Genomic DNA, 19,629 nt, shown 5'->3' with positions numbered 1-19,629 from the left:
GATATAACAAAGGAATTTATTATCAGACAGATTGTAAAGGGTTGGAAAAAAGAGAAGCGATCACAGGACAAGAGGTGTTCTATGTCTTTTGCGTTATTGTCACAGCTTATCGGCTTTTTACAGATGGTTACTTACACCCCTTTTGAAGCATGTTTGTTTTCAGCAGCTTTCTCTTTGGCTTTTTTTCACAGCATTGCATGTCAGGGAGTTAGTTTTGTCCGTGCGCAAGAGGTGTGGGCAGTTTGGCATTGGGTGACAATATCATTCGTCAAAGCTGTTTAAATAAGTGCGTAAGAAAGTCAAAAATGGATCAGGAAAGAAAAGGTTTTTGGCTCATGATAAAAACGCTAGGTAGTCCATTTTGTCTGGTTCAAATAGTGAGGCAATATATGGTCAAACGTCCGGCTTGTGCTCAATTTTTGGTTCACAAATCTGGTGCATCTTTGACTCTGTATCAGTTCAATAACATATTCAAAGTATTCTTAATGCACGTGGGTAAGGATGCGTCGCAGTTTGGGACTCATTCTTTCAGGATAGGATCAGCTACGGAGGCTAATTCCATAAGTCTGGGTGAGTAAGCAATAAGACAGCTGGGGAGGTGGAAACATTCGTGTTTTTGGACGTATGTGAGACCTGATTTGTTGTAAGGTGGTGATAGCGAGTTTAATTTTTGGTTTATTTTGCAAATACATCACTGCCTCCTGTATGGATCATTGGTTATTCGTTCATGTATTGGGCGGAGAAACGGATAAGTGTGTGCCCTTTGGGCCTGAACTTAGGTTAGAGATGGAGCCGTCTTTCATTGGGAAGGTTATCGTGGGTTAAGGTGGACTCAGATGCTCGATAGGATTGAAGCGATTAGCAAGTTATGCGTGAATCCCATGTTCTTAGTCATACACACGGGGGGGTGAAATGATTTGGCTAAAATAAAGTTAGCTGAACTCATTGGGATCATAAAATCTGATTTTACACAATTTAGGAAATTTTTTCCTCAAAAATGTGTTTTAGTTTGGTCTGAAGTGGTGCCTCGTAAATGTTGGAGGGGAGCATGTGACTTGGAGGTTTTGGAGAGGGTACAGAGATTGTTGAATATAAATGTATCTCGTTTCGTGCGTTCTACAGGAGGGGTGGCCATTCAGCACCATATGTTGGAAGGTGACAATGGAGATCTTCTGATGGCCGATGGCGTTCATTTGAACGCAAGAGGTAACAACATACTTTAAACAGTTTGCAGGAAGGTGTGGAATATGCCTTTTCCTTGTTGGGTGGCAGTGGTTGGAAGGTCAAAGAGGTTTTTCTACCTCCTCCCTTGGCGGTAAATTTTGGCCTATTGTAACACATGCTCACTGGGTACAGTCACAGACATGTTAAGATTTGTTACAGGAGTTAAAATTAAAATGTCATGGTGGTGTTTGTAATAAAAAATTTATAAACTGAAGCTGTGACCATTTTCCACCCAACAGGACATTGTCTTTATTTTATTTCAGGTCATAAGAGATCATCCCGGGTAAAGTTATAATACAGAAGCAGTTACGTATGGCAGGGCCGAAAAGGTGTTGTGCTAAGAAAGTAAGGAATATGAAGTGCTGTAACCTATCCCCACATGGTACACCCTGATGAACTTGAACTGACCAGTAAATGTTTGCTTGTTGCAATGAACTTTGTGTCCCCTGAGTCATGAGCCTTGGCTCCTGGGTATGGAGGCCTGGAGACAGCAGAGACCTGCGGCCTATAAGTGAGTGTGATGCTCCTCACACCTGACAGGACACTAGGACTGTGACACTATTTTCCTATAAAGTACCAGAGAGGAACCGGGCAGCAACTCGATCATGACTACCGCTCTCATGCACTTTACATAGGGAGAGACCTGTCAATCAGGGGGAGTGAGGTGGGGAGAATCTGTTGTGGATTGACCTCTTGGACCAGTTATCTGAGACTCCTCATTGTCCCCGGTATTCTCTGAAATCATGTACATACATGGCTGTAATAAGGGACCTGGTCTCAAATGTATACTGCCTGTAGTTTAGAAGGCATGAAACTATTATCATGTTCCCCTTTAATGTCATAAGTCTCACTTTCGGTAGAGATTATGGTGAGCTTGTGGTTAAACACACTAGTCATTTTATGCTTAAATGGCTGAAGTATAAAGCAAGCGGGAGGCAAAGTATTTCCCGCATTTGATTTTGACGAGACCTTAGGTGTAATTTCCTGCTACTGTGCTGCAGCAGAAAATGAGAGGTTGTCACTTATATATGATTTTGGGTGCACAAATACACATTCTCCTAAGTTTTCATACACACAACCGTATTATCTGTGTGGTATGACTCTATTCTGTAGTATCCATTATCTGCACACTCTTGCATAGAAAAAAGACTGGCATTTTATGACTTTATGGATTGATTGTAAGTAGAAGATGTGATGCTGACATTATGCATGCCCTATGGGGAAAGAACTAGATTAATAATTGTTCTGTCCCCATGCAGCATTCATATTGTCAGCAGCACTTCACCCTTGCAAGGAGAGCATTGGATTGGCCAACAATGGAGCGGAGGATTACCTGGTAGGCCTTGGGCTTAGTCCATTGACTGCAGCTTCATGACACCAGCAATGGCTTAGCAACTGCTTCCTTACATACAGAGAGCGTTCCTCTACTGTGTGTCAGCTGAGCCACCACAGCCTAGTTAAAGCATACCTGTCATTTTAGGTGATTTTTGAAAAAAAAAAAAAAGTAGTACTGTGCATGAACATTATCAATAATACTACTTCTGGCCATTATATGACCTATACCTGTATTTTTCACCATTATTTTCCTTTGTTGTCTATATCACTAACTTTTAGTTGAGGGCATAGCTGTGAATCCAAAACTGTGGTGAGAAAATACACTTACTAAAAAGCATCAGCTCATTTTGTCTATTTCTCTTTCTGCTCCTCCTCTTTTTTTGTCCAAGAACTATTTTAGTGGCCAATTAAAGAGGTTATCCAGGACTATATTATTTTTCCACTGTGGGTCTAAGAACTAACAGGCTGGTGGTGGCTAACTACCTGCCTGTTCTGCCCAGCGCAGATCTCTGACAGCACAGAGCGGTCACTGACCACTCCTGCCAGCGATTCTGCTGATGTCACATCGAGAGAGCAGCAGCTTCACTTCCATTTTGCTCTATCAGCAGGGCATGACTGCTGATGTTACATGTATTGATACCTGGCTCCCCGCTGCCTAAATGCCCTAAAGATATGTTCACTGTATAAGCCAGGTTATTTGTAATTCTAAATTAAGTGTGAACAGAGCAAAGTATTGGTAAACTTCATAAGTAAGCAAACACTGCCCGCAACCAAGTTGCCAACCTACTATTCAGTTTTTCCTGGACAAGTGGATCAAAATTCATGGATGGCCCAAACTTTTTCCGGACATTTTCCATGTCCCTTAATAATGACCATGCCTCCAATTGCCCCAAATAATACAGAATACTGCAGATAAAAAATTACATTCAGTATACAGGACAGTAGAAGTGGTAGTGTGCAGTGTGTTTGTATGTATAATGTAGCTGTCCTGGACAACTTCTTTTAATGATCAGGTGATGACTAATTTCAGCCTTCAGACTATTTGGTTCTCCTTATTATGTGTAGGTTGATACAGCATTCAGATATGCCAAAAGCAATAAAACTGACCAGTTTACATTATCTTAAAGGGGTTCTCTTAAAGGGGTTAAAAATGGACCTTGTCACATTTCACTGCAACTCATCATTGCCACATGTTAGAATGGGTCGCAGACTGAAGAAACACAGAGAAATGTGACAACTGTCAGAGGAGCAGCATCATGATCACTCAGCCACTGAGCAGGGCTGTGACATCTCCTTGCTGACTGAGCACAGAGGTGAGTTCTTTTTTCTCTAGCTTAGTCCTTCTGCATGCTCAGCCTCCGACTCCTGCTACAATGCCATCAGGCTGACTGAACAGAATGAGTATACGAATTAGCACAAGGGAGGATAAAGAAGGAGTAAAAAACTCTTATTCTCTGTCAGCTTTGAGAAGATTTATTTTTTCTCATGTCACAGCCCTGCTCCGTGGCTGAGTTAGGAATGTTTGTTCACAATGTTGCTCCTCCTCAATGTCACTGTCATTTGAGACACTTGATGAGCATTGTTTCTTCTGTTTGCAACACATCCTCACGCCTGACTAGGAAATATAAATTTAAATAGGTTTGGAATACATGACAACATTTTTTTATCACATTCCCCGAGAACCCCTTTAAGATAATGTACACTAGTCAGTCTTTTTGCTTTGTCATATCTGAATGTTGTATCACCTCATGCATAATTGCATAATAAGGAGAACCAAGTAGTCTGAAGGCTGCAATAATTAGTCATCACCTGATCACTAGTCGTTACCAGATCATTAATAATAGTTGTCCAGGACAGAGACCTGACAGAGACTGGAGAACAAAAATACTAAGTTCAATCCACTCTAAGGCTATGAGTACATGACGTCTTTTTCTGGTAAGATCTGCCTGGAACCCACCTGAAAAAGCACCACATAAAATGAACATTGTGCACATGTTCCCTTTTATAATTTTATATTGCTTATTGTAGACCTTACTTTCAGGAGGCTTGAAACAGGACGTCATCAAGGGGCAGTGCTGTAGTTACTGACTACAGTTAATTGCATCACCGCCCTCTGAAGATGTCCCTAATCCATAGTGATAGAAGTTGTGAGAGAGGTAGTGCCTGCATTCTCCTTATATCTCCGCCAACATGGTAAGTTCTGTATATGATGTCATCAAGGGGAGATAGAAGCATTGAGTGATACAAGCGCCACCCCCAAGCTTTGTTTGAGGGTGGTGAAAGAAGCTGTGGGGCGGCGCTGATGTCACTCAAAGCTTCTATCTCGGCCCCCGATGACCTCTCTTATTACAGAATGTAAGCACTGCGGGAGATAAAAGCAGAATGCGGGCACTACCTCTCCTACAGCTTCTATCACTATAGATGCAGGACGTCTTCAGAGGGCGAAGATGCAAGAAAATGTTTTAAGTAACTGCAACCTTGCCCCCTGACTGTTTCAGAAGGGGCGATAGAAGCTAGAGGAGCCCATACATTCTGGCATCTAACGTTTGTACTGCGAATGGCAGCTTCTTTAGCGCGTGCACAGTACAAACTGCGGGAACATTTTCAAAAAGTTATGGATGGTGCTTTTTTTTTGCCGGACACTATGGACTGCAGAGTAAAGCACCTGTTTTTTATGGAGTATCCATATAGTTATGGACGGTTGGCAATTAAATTTCAGTAGGCGTGTTCAATACTTTTTCCCTTTCTCATTATTACACATAACTTAATTTATGGACATCTATGGTTTGATTTTTTTTTTGCCTTTGTGGATTGGATGTGTTGTTGCTGATATCTGGTGAGAATTTCATGTTAATAGCACCTTTAGAAATATATAACTTAGAAAATTGGTGACGCGTCCAATACTCATTTCACCCGCTGTATATACAGTCATGGCAGAAAGCATTGGCACCCTTGAAATTGTTCATTTTTGGGGTTTTGTGTGAAATTATGTCCAATTAGCCTTTTTTTTTTTACCTCTGTTTTGTGTGTTGTTTCAGTTCACGTAAAGGAAGTAAACGTGTGTTATAAAAACTGTGTAATTGCAATAATTTTCTGGGAGAAATAGTTCATTTTCTGGAACAATTTCAAAGGTGCCAACAATTTCATCCACGACCGTGTAAATTTACAGATGGTTGGCAACCCAGCTCGCAACCTCCACTATAGCTGCAGTTCCCAGGAATAACACTGTGGGCGTTATTTTTAACATGTACGTTAGAACATTGGGGCATTATTACATGCTCTGTAGTACTCCTCACTGATAGGAATCCTTTACATTTACAAACACTACACTTAATATCCACTAGAACGTAGGAGTTCCGTTTGTTTTGGATGCAATTGTTCTGGAGCCTTGACCTTTCATGGTAGTCAGATTTGTTTAATGTCAGCTTACACTCTTGATATTGCCCACACACTGATTCTTTTGCTTGCACAGAGAAAACATAGACCTCTGGGAAGCAGATGTCAAAAATGTGGATTATTTTTTCTTCTCTGGTTAAACTGATTTTTATCTCAGTAATTATATTTCTAGGATCATTTATATTACAGTAATTACTTTTACATGCTAATTATGCACTGCAGTGTGATAAAGGGAATGAGTACCTGGATTGTATATAAAAAAAAGTGTCAATTTTCTATTTTCAAAGGAAGACAATCTTATTTTAACATGGTGTCAAAATCTGCTGACAAAGTAGCACTCCCATCAAAACTTTTACCCTCTTAAAAATGACCTGTCAGCAGGATTGTGCACAGTAACCTACAGACAGTGTCAGGTTGGCGCCGTTATCCTGATTAGGCCGGGGTGACACTTGTGAGCGTGATGCGAGAAACTCGCACGAGTCGCTCACATCAATATCCGCCACACTCCAGTCCCGAGTGCCGGCGGCAGCGCCGGGTATTGATGCGAGGGACTCGCACGAGTTTCTCGCATCACACTCGGAAGTGTGACCCCGGCCTTAAAATTATACCTTGATTGATGAAATCCGTCTTGTGGTTGTTGTTTAATCTTTATTTTCAGTTTTGAGTAAATGATATGCTCATGCTCCCGGGGGTCCTGTGGGGGTCTTCATGTTGTGCTCTGCTTAGGTATTCATCTGTATGGCTTCTAACAGGTCACTGATCCCTCACTGACCTGGCCCTATTTTACATACTGAATATCTTATTGTTTGGAGAAAAAAAATTACATTCATCATGCAGGCGCCAGTGGCGGTGCCTGCACTGTAGCATGATTTGATCTATAATATCCATATATTTATTTTATTTAGCTTAATAGATTTCTTCAGAAAAAAATTAGTTTGCAAAATGGCCGTGCCTACGCAGTAGAATAATTCGAAATACGATAGATGCTACAGAGCAGGCACCAGCGCCGGGTCGCTGATAGACGCTACTGCACAGGCGCCCCCGGCGCCATCTTGGTGGAGATAATTTTTTTATTGGTGACGCCTGCGCAGTAGCATCTATAGCGTTCTGAATTTTACTACTAATTTTATATAATTAAATAAATTTTAATATATATATTATAAATCGTAGACACAAAAACAGAACACAGTATGACAAACGTGCATAAATACTCTGCTGTAAAACATATGTAACTGTAAGTAGCAAGTGCTAGTAAAAGATGTTAACAAAACCAGGGTATTTTGTTGATACTTTTTTTGCAAAAAAATGTACGCTAAGCCACTCCGCCGCGTCAAGGCATACCCCTCTCGGAGCAGTCCTATCTAATATATTCAAAAACCTGAACATGTGAACAATACCTTCATGAGCAGGGTTCAGAAAGGTGCTGCCCGGTATGGGCTCGCTGGGCAAAATGGCTTTTTATGCATGTCCCAAAGGAGAGAGGCAGGGATCTCCCAAAGCTTGCATAAGCAAGAAATCAATGGATTCAGAACACGACACATGCACAAAAACTGAACGGGTCATAAGACCCTGTTCACACCACCCAAGAACTAAGACACAAAAACAGAACACAGTATGACAAACGTGCATAAATACTCTGCTGTAAAACATATGTAACTGTAAGTAGCAAGTGCTAGTAAAAGATGTTAACAAAACCAGGGTATTTTGTTGATACGTTTTTTTGCAAAAAAATGTACGCTAAGCCACTCCGCCGCGTCAAGGCATACCCCTCTCGGAGCAGTCCTATCTAATATATTCAAAAACCTGAACATGTGAACAATACCTTCATGAGCAGGGTTCAGAAAGGTGCTGCCCGGTATGGGCTCGCTGGGCAAAATGGCTTTTTATGCATGTCCCAAAGGAGAGAGGCAGGGATCTCCCAAAGCTTGCATAAGCAAGAAATCAATGGATTCAGAACACATGACACATGCACAAAAACTGAACGGGTCATAAGGCCCTGTTCACACCACCCAAGAACTAAGACAACTTCGAGCCTAATTTTCTTTCGAGCCTACTGGCTTTCAATGGAAATTTTTGATGAAACAAATTGTGTAAGTTGAGCTGTATAGCTGGGTTATTCTCCCTTAAAAGCAATGCTACATAATACGTTGCCTGAACGTGCGTCTATATGAAATGTTAACATAAAGAGGCACAGCAGGATCCCATTGAAGTATATGGATGTTGTAGTAATCCAGATACATACATTACTGGGCCCCATGCAAACATTTTGACTGATACTCCACCTGATTAAATCACTAAATTAGACCATAGGCTTTGGTCAGGACCTTGTGTTCCAAGCTTTGACTGGTCTGATTTGACAGAGGTTTGAGGGTCCCCTGGACTATAGTTAAAGAAGTTGTCCACTAATGGACTTATTAAACCCCTTAATGCAAAATTATGTATAGATACATCACAACTGGGGTGCCAGTGTGTAGAGGGGCTCAGAAATCCAAACCATTTTCTATCTTCTGTTGAGCTCAATTGCATATATTTTACCAACTTCTTCCCTTTATATCTGATTTCTGGTGTGATTTTCATATTTCCCACACCTGTTACTTGCCACAAGTGAGTTTGAACAAGCATCACATTCTTGGAACAAAGTTGTTTACTCTTAATTTTGGAAAGGTGCCAACAATTTTGTCCAGCCCATTTTGGGGGTTTGTGTGAAATTATGTCCAATTTGCCTTTTTTGCTGTTTTTTTTTGCTTGTGTTGCTCTAATACACTCAAAAGAAATAAACGTGTATAACAAAACGTGTAATTACAATAATTTTCTGTGAGAAATACTTAAATTTCTGGAACAATTTCAAGGGTGCTAACAATTTCCATCATGATTGTAACTGTGCTGACTATTTCGGTATTATTACTTTAGAACGTCATTCTTTTATCTGTGTATTGGAACATTATTTTAAAAAATAGGTCTCAAAATGGACATAGTTTTGACATGCAGTAATCTGTTGAATTGAAGCTTACAGGTATACGACATCTGAACATGCGTTTTTGACATGCAGAATAGAATACATTTTATTATAAAGCATAGCTTTTTAGCAAAAGTATATTTTATTAATAATGTGACCTTTTCTCAGACTGCATTGGGATGACTTTTGCATTTCATTTCAGTTTATTTGAATAGTTTCTTGTTAAATGTGAAACTGTTGGGTTTTTTTGTACTTATTTTAAAATGACTTTTGCTGACTTATACATACTCCGTGCTATATTTACCATAGTGTATGTTTTTCTTCTTTTGGAGCGGCGTGTAAGAAAACTGACCCTATAAAAAGCTACAGGAAGTCTAACCTCCCCAAATGAAGACTCTGACAGGTTAAGACTAAAATTAGAAAGTAAAGAATAACAGAAAAGCGGTGTGTATCTGCCTGCTGCTTGTGCAGTTGTACACGGCGCACAGTTAGGCTATGTACACATGACCATATTTTCAGTCCGACAGCTGTCTTTGAATAAAACCAGCTGCACTTAACGTTCTCGCGGAAAAAAATTCCTTGGTGCACTAGTCTCTTTTCAGATGAGATTCGCCTATTAAAGTCTATGGTTGCACAAAAATAATGATATTCCATACAAATCAACTGTGTACCAGATTTTTATGGATATTTTGTTACTATCAACCCCTTCACAGCATCCGCCGTATATATGCAGTGGATACGGAAAGTATTCAGACCCCTTTAAATTTTTCACTCTTTGTTTCTTTGCAGCCATTTAGTAAATTCAAAAAAGTTCATTTTTTTCTCATTAATGTACACTCTGCACCCCATCTTGATAAAAAACCCCTGAAATGTAGAAATGTTTGCAAATTTATAAAGAAGAAAAACTGAAATATCACATGGTCATAAATATTCAGACCCTTTTGATCAGACACTCACATTTAAGTGACACACATGCTGTCCATTTCCTTTTGATCCTCCTTGAGATGGTTCTACTCTCTACTCCTTCATTGGAGTCCAGCTGTGTGTAATTAAACTGATAGGACTTGATTTGTAAAGGCGCACACCTGTCTATATAAGACCTCACAGCTCACAGTGCATGTCAGACCAAATGAGAATCATGAGGTCAAAGGAACTGGCCAAGGAGCTCAGAGACAGAATTGTGGCAAGGCACAGATCTTACCAAGGTTACAAAAGAATTTCTGCAGTACTCAAGGTTCCTAAGAGCACAGTGGCCTCCATAATCCTTAAATGGAAGAAGTTTGGGACCACCAAAAGTCTTCCTAGACCTGGCCGTCCAGCCAAACTGAGCAATCATGGGATAAGAGTCTTGGTTAGAGAGGTAAAGAAGAACCCCAATATGACTGTGGCTGAGCTCCACAGATGCTGTAGGGAGAGGGGTGAAAGTTCCACAAAGTCAACTATCACTGCAGCCCTCCCCCAGTCATGACTTTATGGCAGTGACCCGACAGAAGCCTCTCTCAGTGCAAGACATATGAAAGCCCACAAAGCGTTTGCTAAAAAACACATGAAGGACCCCCAGACTATGAGAAATAAGATTCTCTGGTCTGATGAGTTGAAGATAGAACTTTTTGGTGATAATTCTAAGCGGTATGTGTGGCGAAAACCAGGCACTGCTCATCACCTGCCCAATACAATCCCATCGGTGATACATGGTGGTAGCAGCATCATGCTATGGGGGTGTTTTTCAGCTGCAGGGACAGACGACTGGTTGCCATTGAAGGAAACATGAATGTTGCCAAGTACAGAGATATCCTGGATGAAGACCTCTTCCAGAGCGCTCTGGACCTTAGACTTGGCTGAAGGTTCACCTTCCAACAGGACATTGACCCTAAGCACACAGCTAAAATAACAAAGGAGTGGCTTCAGAACAACTCTGTGACCATTCTTGACTGGCCAAGCCAGAGCCCTGACCTAAACCCAATTGAGCATTTCTGGAGAGAACTGAAAATGGCTGTCCACAAACGTACACCATCCAACCTGACGGAACTGGAGAGGATCTGCAAGGAAGAATGGCAGAGGATCCCCAAATCCAGGTGTGAAAAACGTGATACATCATTCCCAAAAAGACTCATGGCTGTATTAGCTCAAAAGGGTGCATCTACTCAGTACTGAGCAAAGGGTCTGAATACTTATGACCATGTGAAATTTCAGTTTTTCTTTTTTAATAATTTGGCAAAAATTTCTACATTTCTGTTTTTTTCAGTCAAAATGGGGTGCAGAGTGTACAATAATGAGAAAAAAAAGAACTGTTTTGAATTTACCAAATGGCTGCAATGAAAGAAAGAGTGAAAAAAATTTAAATGGTGACTATGTGGTGGTAATATGTGGTCTTGTCATGGTGTGGCGGTATTTATTCCCAGGACATGGTATTATTTGGTCACATTGGTGGTAATATGTGATATGGTCATGCTGTGGTGGTATTTGTTCCTTGCACGTGATATTATTACCCAATTTAAAAATTGAAAAGTAAATAAAAATATACTTAAAATTGTATTGGATATTTTAACAAATGTTTAATAAGTTACAGTAGAGTGGAGCCCAGAGAGGAGTCTACCTTGTCATTGTGGTGGATTAAAAAATCTTTTGGCCAAAACAGAAGCAGCTGGCTATGTTTGTGATCTGGTGGTGGGAACTGTCAATGTGTGATAGGTAGGAAATGGTGCAGAAGTGGAGTTTTTCCAAGAGACGGTGGTGGGACTGTGGAAGGTTCAATGGGTGGAGGCAGGGCTAGGGTGGAGCCTGAGTTCACAGGGGGCCCCAAAAAGTTTGCCAGTATGGGGCCCCAAAATTCCTAGTGAAAGCCCTGCAGCCACTATCCTGTGTTTTTCATTCAGCTATATTTGCAACTTTCTGATGTGAATACAATTGAAAATATGGGTGGCACAACAGGGGCAGAGGAGCACTAATCAGCTACAAAGCCCTGATGTGCTGGTGTGCAGTGGAGTGGTAAGGTCACCTCATCACATTGCTGACATCATCACAACACCACAGAGGAGGAGAAAATGGCGGGCAATGTAAGCGCTCTAAAAGTACTCCTGTACTGATGATGGCTATGGGTCTGCATTCATGTACTGTTAGTGGGTCTGGTGCTGTATGCTGTATTTCTTCATAGGAGACAGCGATTTGTTTTATATACTAAAACGAAAAAAGTGGTTTGGTACCGTGTTAGCCAGTAGAAAAAAATATATAAAGTGCTCTCCGTGAGAGAAACAAAATAGGAATCTTGTGGGTATGATACCTTTTAATGGCTAACAAATAAGAGTGAATGTTGTTACAAAGCAAGCTTTTGGGACTGCTTACATCCCTTCATCAGGCTGATATGACAAAATATTTGAAGAAACCTTATTTATATACAGTTTAAAGCACAACATTTCAATAAACAAACAATGAGCTTGAAGAGAGAATCCTTAATTAGGTAAGATTAGATAGGTAGTGTGAAAAGTTCCGTGAGATCAAAGGGCTACTTGGAGTAGATAGCTCAGATATGGTAATGGGTCATAAAATCTTCTGACAAATTGAGTCCTGTGTGAATAGAATCAAAGATTGTAATGAATTTGCGTTCCCACACTCTCCGATGTGTCTGTGATTTAAAATTACCTTTTAAAATGACAACTTTCATATTGCCTATGTTGTGTCCTGGACCACAGAAATGTTTAGCCACAGGTAAATGGGTTTTTTGTCTGTGATTGTATGACGATGAGACCTCATCCTTGCTCTCAGTCTCTGTCCTGTTTCTCCAACATAGAGGCCACCCACAGGACATACACTCACTGGCCACTTTATTAGGTACACCTGTCCAACTGTGTGTTAAGACTTCATTTCTAATCAGCCAATCACATGGCGGCAACTCAGTGCATTTAGGCATGTAGACATGGTCAAGACAATCTCCTGCAGTTCAAACCGAGCATCAGTATGGGGAAGAAAGGTGATTTGAGTGCCTTTGAACGTGGCATGATTGTTGGTGCCAGAAGGGCTGGTCTGAGTATTTCAGAAACTGCTGATCTACTGGGATTTTCACGCACAACCATCTCTAGGGTTTACAGAGAATGGTACGAAAAAGAAAAAAAATCCAGTGAGCGGCAGTTCTGTGGCCGGAAATGCCTTGTTGATGCCAGAGGTCAGAGGAGAATGGGCAGACTGGTTCGAGCTGATAGAAAGGCAACAGTGACTCAAATTGCCACCCGTTACAACCAAGGTAGGCAGAAGAGCATCTCTGAACGCACAGTGCGTCGAACTTTGAGGCAGATGGGCTACAGCAGCAGAAGACCACACCGGGTACCACTCCTCTCAGCTAAGAACAGGAAACTGAGGCTACAATTTGCACAAGCTCATCGAAATTGGACAGTAGAAGATTGGAAAAACGTTGCCTGGTCTGATGAGTCTCGATTTCTGCTGCGACATTCGGATGGTAGGGTCAGAATTTGGCGTAAACAACATGAAAGCATGGATCCATCCTGCCTTGTATCAACGGTTCAGGCTGGTGGTGGTGGTGTCATGGTGTGGGGAATTTTTTCTTGGCACTCTTTGGGCCCCTTGGTACCAATTGAGCATCGTTGCAATGCCACAGCCTACCTGAGTATTGTTGCTGACCATGTCCATCCCTTTATGACCACAATGTACCCAACATCTGATGGCTACTTTCAGCAGGATAATGCGCCATGTCATAAAGCTCGAATCATCTCAGATTGGTTTCTTGAACATGACAATGAGTTCACTGTACTCAAATGGCCTCCTCAGTCACCAGATCTCAATCCAATAGAGCATCTTTGGGATGTGGTGGAACGGGAGATTCGCATCAGGGATGTGCAGCCGACAAATCTGCGCCAACTGTGTGATGCCATCATGTCAATATGGTCCAAAATCTCTGAGGAATGCTTCCAGCACCTTGTTGAATCTCTGCCACGAAGAATTGAGGCAGTTCTGAAGGCAAAAGGGGGTCCAACCCCTTACTAGCATGGTGTACCTAATAAAGTGGCCAGTGAGTGTATATTGCACAGAATTAAATACACCACATTGAAAGAGGAACATGTGAATGTCCCTGGGATCTTATAGTCCTGCTGTGTGTTGGGAATTTGGATTTTGTCTTTGGTCTCTATATGAATGCAGGTTTTGCATTCTTCTCCCATTGCAAGGATATGTTCCTCTTAGTGAATCTGAGGGCATTGAACTTCAGATAATGATGTTTCTTAGATTGGGAGGTTGTCTGTAACATAGCAAGGGGGGGTCTTTGAATAGTGTTTTTAACCGGTCATCCTTGTGTAGGATATGGTGAAGTTTCTTAGCCATTTTTTTGAGTATTTCAAGCTGTGGGTTGTAGGTCACTACCAGAGGTACACAATGATTTTCCTCTTTTTTTCTGTATTGAAGTACTTGACTTCTAGGGATCCTTGTGGCCTTAACGATCTGATCATCAATGGAGGTGGGATGGTAACCTTGATTTAAAAATGACATTTTAAGCTGGGTTAGGTGTTCATCCCTGTCCTTGGGACTGGAACAGATACGGTTATATCTGAGGGCCTGGCTGTAGACAATGGATTTCTTAATGTGTTTAGGATGGAAGCTGTCCCATTTGGGGTATGTGGGATGGTCAATTGGTTTCCGATATACTGATGTTTGGAATGAACCATTTTGGATTTTTATGGTGTTGTCTAGGAAGTTGATTTTTGTTTTTGAATGGTCTAATGTCAAGTTTATGGCTGGATGAAATTTGTTGAATTTGTCATGGAAATTTAGAAGTTCTTGTTCAGGCTCAGTCCAGATTATTAATATGTCATCGATGTAACGGAAATAGGGAAAGGGTTTGATGGAGCAAGATGTTAAAAAGTCATTTTCCAGTTTAGCCATGAAGAGGTTAGCGTACTGGGGTGCCATTTTACTTCCCATAGCGGTGCCGGTGCGTTGTAGGTATAGCTCCTCACCAAAAGAGAAAAAGTTGTGTGTGAGGATGAATCTAGGATTCTCTCTTCAAGCTCATTATTTTTTTATTGAAATGTTGTGCTTTAAACTGTATATAAATAAGGTTTCTTCAAATATTTTGTCATATCAGCCTGATGAAGGGATGTAAGCAGTCCCGAAAGCTTGCTTTGTAATAACATTCACTATTATTTGTTAGCCATTAAAAGGTATCATACCCACAAGATTCCTAATTTGCTTCTCTCACTGAGAGCACTTTATATATTGTTTTATATACTGGAATATTGTGGTATTCCAGTATATGCTATAAGTGATCAGATGATCGCAGGTTCAACTCTCTTAAGGGACTAAAAAATAATAAATGAATACCGTAAAAGTAAAACTGAGAAAACAATGACAGAATTACATTTTTCATTTAAATTTTTGCTTAAGGCTGCAGAAACGCTAGAATTGGCGCTGACTGCAAATTACTATTTCCCCTACAAATATGGGCTAAAATCTGAGCCAATGTTTTGTCACAGTACGCTATTCTTCTTATAACTGATTTGGTAATCCTAGCATTTATGGGTAATTTGGGGGGAGGCTTCTTCCAAAAGTTGAATGTTCACTTTTTGAATAAGGTTACTCTTTAGAATAGATTTAAATTCATTTTAAGAAATAAGTGAGAAATTACACACCTCAGTGAATACAAGTAGTGTATTATGCCTACTTATATAACAATGAATGTGATATGGCTGCCTTTGAGCAAAAGAACGTCAAGGACCATGACTACCACATCTCATTATTCATGGAAGCAACATGATCAAGTGCCAAGACCTGAAAAACTCCTCACCCCCAAGCACTGTTTAATGAACTAGACTGCTGCATGTAGGATATATGGAGAATTTCCTGCAGCTCACTTTACTATTAAGATTACAAAACTAAAATGATTAGAATTGGCTTAATTTAATAGCACTGAAGTAGTTGTCCACGTCAAAATATAGTCTTTCGATGTGTTCCTAATATAAATACATATTAGCTTGTATGTATTTATGAATGTGCCAAAATCGTTAGATATCCTGTCAAGGGTTCAGCTCCACTTTCGACTTCTTGTGTTGGCACTACATCAGTGTTTTGGGTGAAGGGACTGGCTAATCTAAATTGCTAAGCCAGCCCCCTTCTCAGTCACGACCAATCTATAGACAGAGAAGAGCGTTGGTTTATTAATTTATATTAAGAACAAATCTAAAGATTTTTCTTTTTAAGAGAACAGTCCAATTTGAGGTCTTGTGTTATAATTTTTCACTCAATATTTGGCCCTGATGCATCAAAGCAAGTTTGAAATTTCGGTTTAAAATACTTTGAAAAGTCACAAAATATTTGCGCAATGCTAAGTAGCATTTTCATACCATTTGCGTCCACCAATATTTACTCCGGAAAAATGGGTGGAGCTGGGGTGCGACAAATCCATGGTGACGCCTGCTCGTCAAATTCTTATACCACAAACCTTACTTCAGTCCATGACCGGAGTAAAATTTCTTTGCAGTGTTAACTATGGACAGCACACGGACATTGACGTGAGGTCAAGTGAAGCTGGAGAATCACCACTGGAACAGCTCGTCACAGGGCAGGACAGGCCCATGGTTAGCTACTGGGAAGTTCTTGGCTCCCCAAAAACCTCCAAAGTCCCAGATAACCCCTTTAATAGGATGTTGACATTTCCTGTTTTGTAATTATCACTTTTCAGTAATCATTTCATTATCATCACAGACTGGATCACCTTTCTATAGATAACAAAGGACACACCACCCACAACAGGATGTTCACAGCTCACCTCCTCCACCTCTCTGCACAGAGATATCTGTACATATCACTGAGCATTCCTAGAAAACTCTCCAACATAAGTCAATAAACATCTGCACTTTTTGGTTTCCTCTCTATCATGTGGCCGCCATAAGCTGTTAACAGGAATTCAGACACGATGGCCGCCCCGTACGCATGTACAAATCGTGGAATAAAAAAAAATAACCAGAAAATAACAGACTATAAAAAAGAAATATATAACAATATTTAGCTCCAATTACGAAAACAACGTAACTGATGCGTTCTCTACAACCCGCTTGAATGAAGCAGCAACTGAATATTAGTCAATATTTCAGGAAGAGAAAAAAAAGACAGCTAAAACGAAATCATAGCAATGTTTTATTAAATATTACAGTGGCTCAAAAAGTACAAAATATCTTTCCGTCTGCTATGTGATTGGGAAATGTTATTAGCACATCATACAGTATCAAAAGCATTTGGATAGGTACAATTTGGAAAACATACAAAAATTGAGTGTCAGCGTTTGGCTCAGCATTTTCTCGTGGTAGTCTTCAGACTCTTTCGGACATTACAGGGCTTTTACACTATGTACAAATATTCACTTACACGGCTTTTAAGCTACAGGACTTGAATCACAAAAAGTGTACAATACTTACAGTAGATTATTGATTTTCCTTTTTAAAAAAAAAAATATATACACAGTCAGCAATATATGAACATCCGCTTTCAACTCCAAGTAAAATATTTCAGACATTTACAGCAAAGTTTCCTTTGTAAGTGCTTGTGGCTAATAAAACTGGTAATGTCCGAGGGAGATTACCATTCACATAATTATGAGGTGCACAGGACAATACGGGGAGAAAGGCAGGATAAATCGGAGGAGTGGCCTGCTACCGGCCATTCATGTATTAGTCCCGAGCACCCTACAATAATTTCCAGGCACATATTAGGGTGGTGTGTTTAGGTACGGCCGACTGATCCCATTCCAAATTTTACTAAAGAGGTGCCCTCACATAGATGAGGCCTCTCAACTAAAGTTACTGGGAGGTGCAGAAAGTTCCACTTTCACCCATGTAACTCATGTTCATTTAATTGTAACACACGAGTTGCCACTAGTGATGAGCGAACACGCTCGGCTGAGGTGTTAGAAGAGCATGCTCGGGTGCTAACCAAGTGTCTTCGGAGTGCTCGAATAATAAGCTTGAGTCCCCGGACTGTTCAACATCCGCAACAAATGCGGGGATTGCCTAACAGACAACCCCTGCATGTGCTGAAGCTGTTGAACAGCCGCAGGACTAGAACATATTTTTCAATCACGTTGTAGACACTTGGTTAGCACATGAGCATGCTCAGATAACAACTTATCCGAGCATTTTCGCTCATCACTAGTTGCATTCACCATCCCCCGCAAATCGAACTTGGCGTCTTTACAACACTCCATTTAAAGTGCACCCTTTGCATTTATAGGCAGATCCAACATTTGTGATTATGTAGAGGTCCTCTAGAAACTTAAGTAAACTTTTTTTTGTCAATAAGTGGACCGGCATGGAAAGTTATGAAACTTTTCCAATCACTTTATTAGAGGACTTGTCTTCATGCTTCTAAGTAGCTTAAAAAAAATCTGCTTTTCCTCATTCTATTTGTCTGCCTTAGGCCGGGATCACACATGCGAGAAACTCGGACGAGTCTCTCATCTTAATACCCGGTACTGCCGCCAGCACTCGGATCGGAGCGTGCGGCCTCATAGCAACACATGCAGCAGCATGCTCCACTCCAGAGTGTCGGTGGCAATGCCGAGTATTAAGATGCGAGACTCGTCTGAGTTTCTCGCATGTGTGATCCCAGCCTTAGAATGGAGTACAGATGATGGGAGTCATGGGATCAGCTCGCCACCTGCATCAAGAACCTGCTGCAGGAGATTGTTCTGATAAGCACAACACTCAAAGGAGGAGACATGAGCTGACCGATCACTGCCATCATCTGTACTCCAAAAGTACATTATGATAGCAATGTAGCTGAAGGCAAATACACTGGGAAAAAAAGCAGGATTGGAAACCATGTTATATATATAGAATTTTTTTTTAAGAATGAAGACAAATCCGATAATAAAGTGATTGGCGAAGTTTCATAACTATGCAAAAAAAAAAAAAAAAAAAATATATATATATATATATATATATATATATATATATATATATATATATAAAAAAAATGAAAGCTTAATCTTTAAAAAAAATTGCCTGGTTGTCATAGATTACTAGTAAATATATTTTTTTATTTTTTAATAAAATCCTCTACAATGATAAAGTGACATAACCCCACACATGGGTGTATAATATACCACACATGTGGTTTACCATGAAAGAAGCCTAAGTAGATTGTATCTCTGCAATCAGATGAATTACACAACACATTTATATTAAAAAAAATAAAATACAGCGAGGGTGAGGTGGACACGGGGTATTTTTGGTGCGCTCCAGACTTTATGTTCTCAGCAAGGCACAACAATACAGGAGAATGAGTGGGCGTCTGGAGTGCAGGCCATCGCTTCTCAGGGGTCGTGCATCACATTTCGACAGTGTACGTAGAAATACATTTGGTTTACTTTAGAACAGACTTGATATTTTCTTCTGATGATAAAATGATTGTTTTAGAAAAACATCTTTTTATTGGTTTGTGTGACTACTTGGCCGGGTGCGGAGACTGCTGAGGACATGAGCCGCGCTCGGCTGGTTGTGATTTAGGCTCATGAAACACAAACTGTTCTCAATTTTGCCAGATGTTAGAGGAATGTTTTATCTCCCAACCTTGAGAACCGGTAATGAACGAGAAACACGGCAGAATCGTGTATTACAGTATTTCTTGGAAGTGAACGCACTTCATAGATTTATTAGTTTTGCCAATTAGAACTTTGCAGTTATTTTTTTCTCTCGAAACTTCAGACAGCAATTGTTTAATTG

Source organism: Dendrobates tinctorius, unplaced genomic scaffold (assembly GCF_039654945.1).
Source record: "Dendrobates tinctorius isolate UK_male_01 unplaced genomic scaffold, ASM3965494v1 ptg000156l, whole genome shotgun sequence".
Classification (NCBI taxonomy): Eukaryota; Metazoa; Chordata; class Amphibia; order Anura; family Dendrobatidae; genus Dendrobates; species Dendrobates tinctorius.
This window is presented reverse-complemented; position numbering follows the sequence as displayed.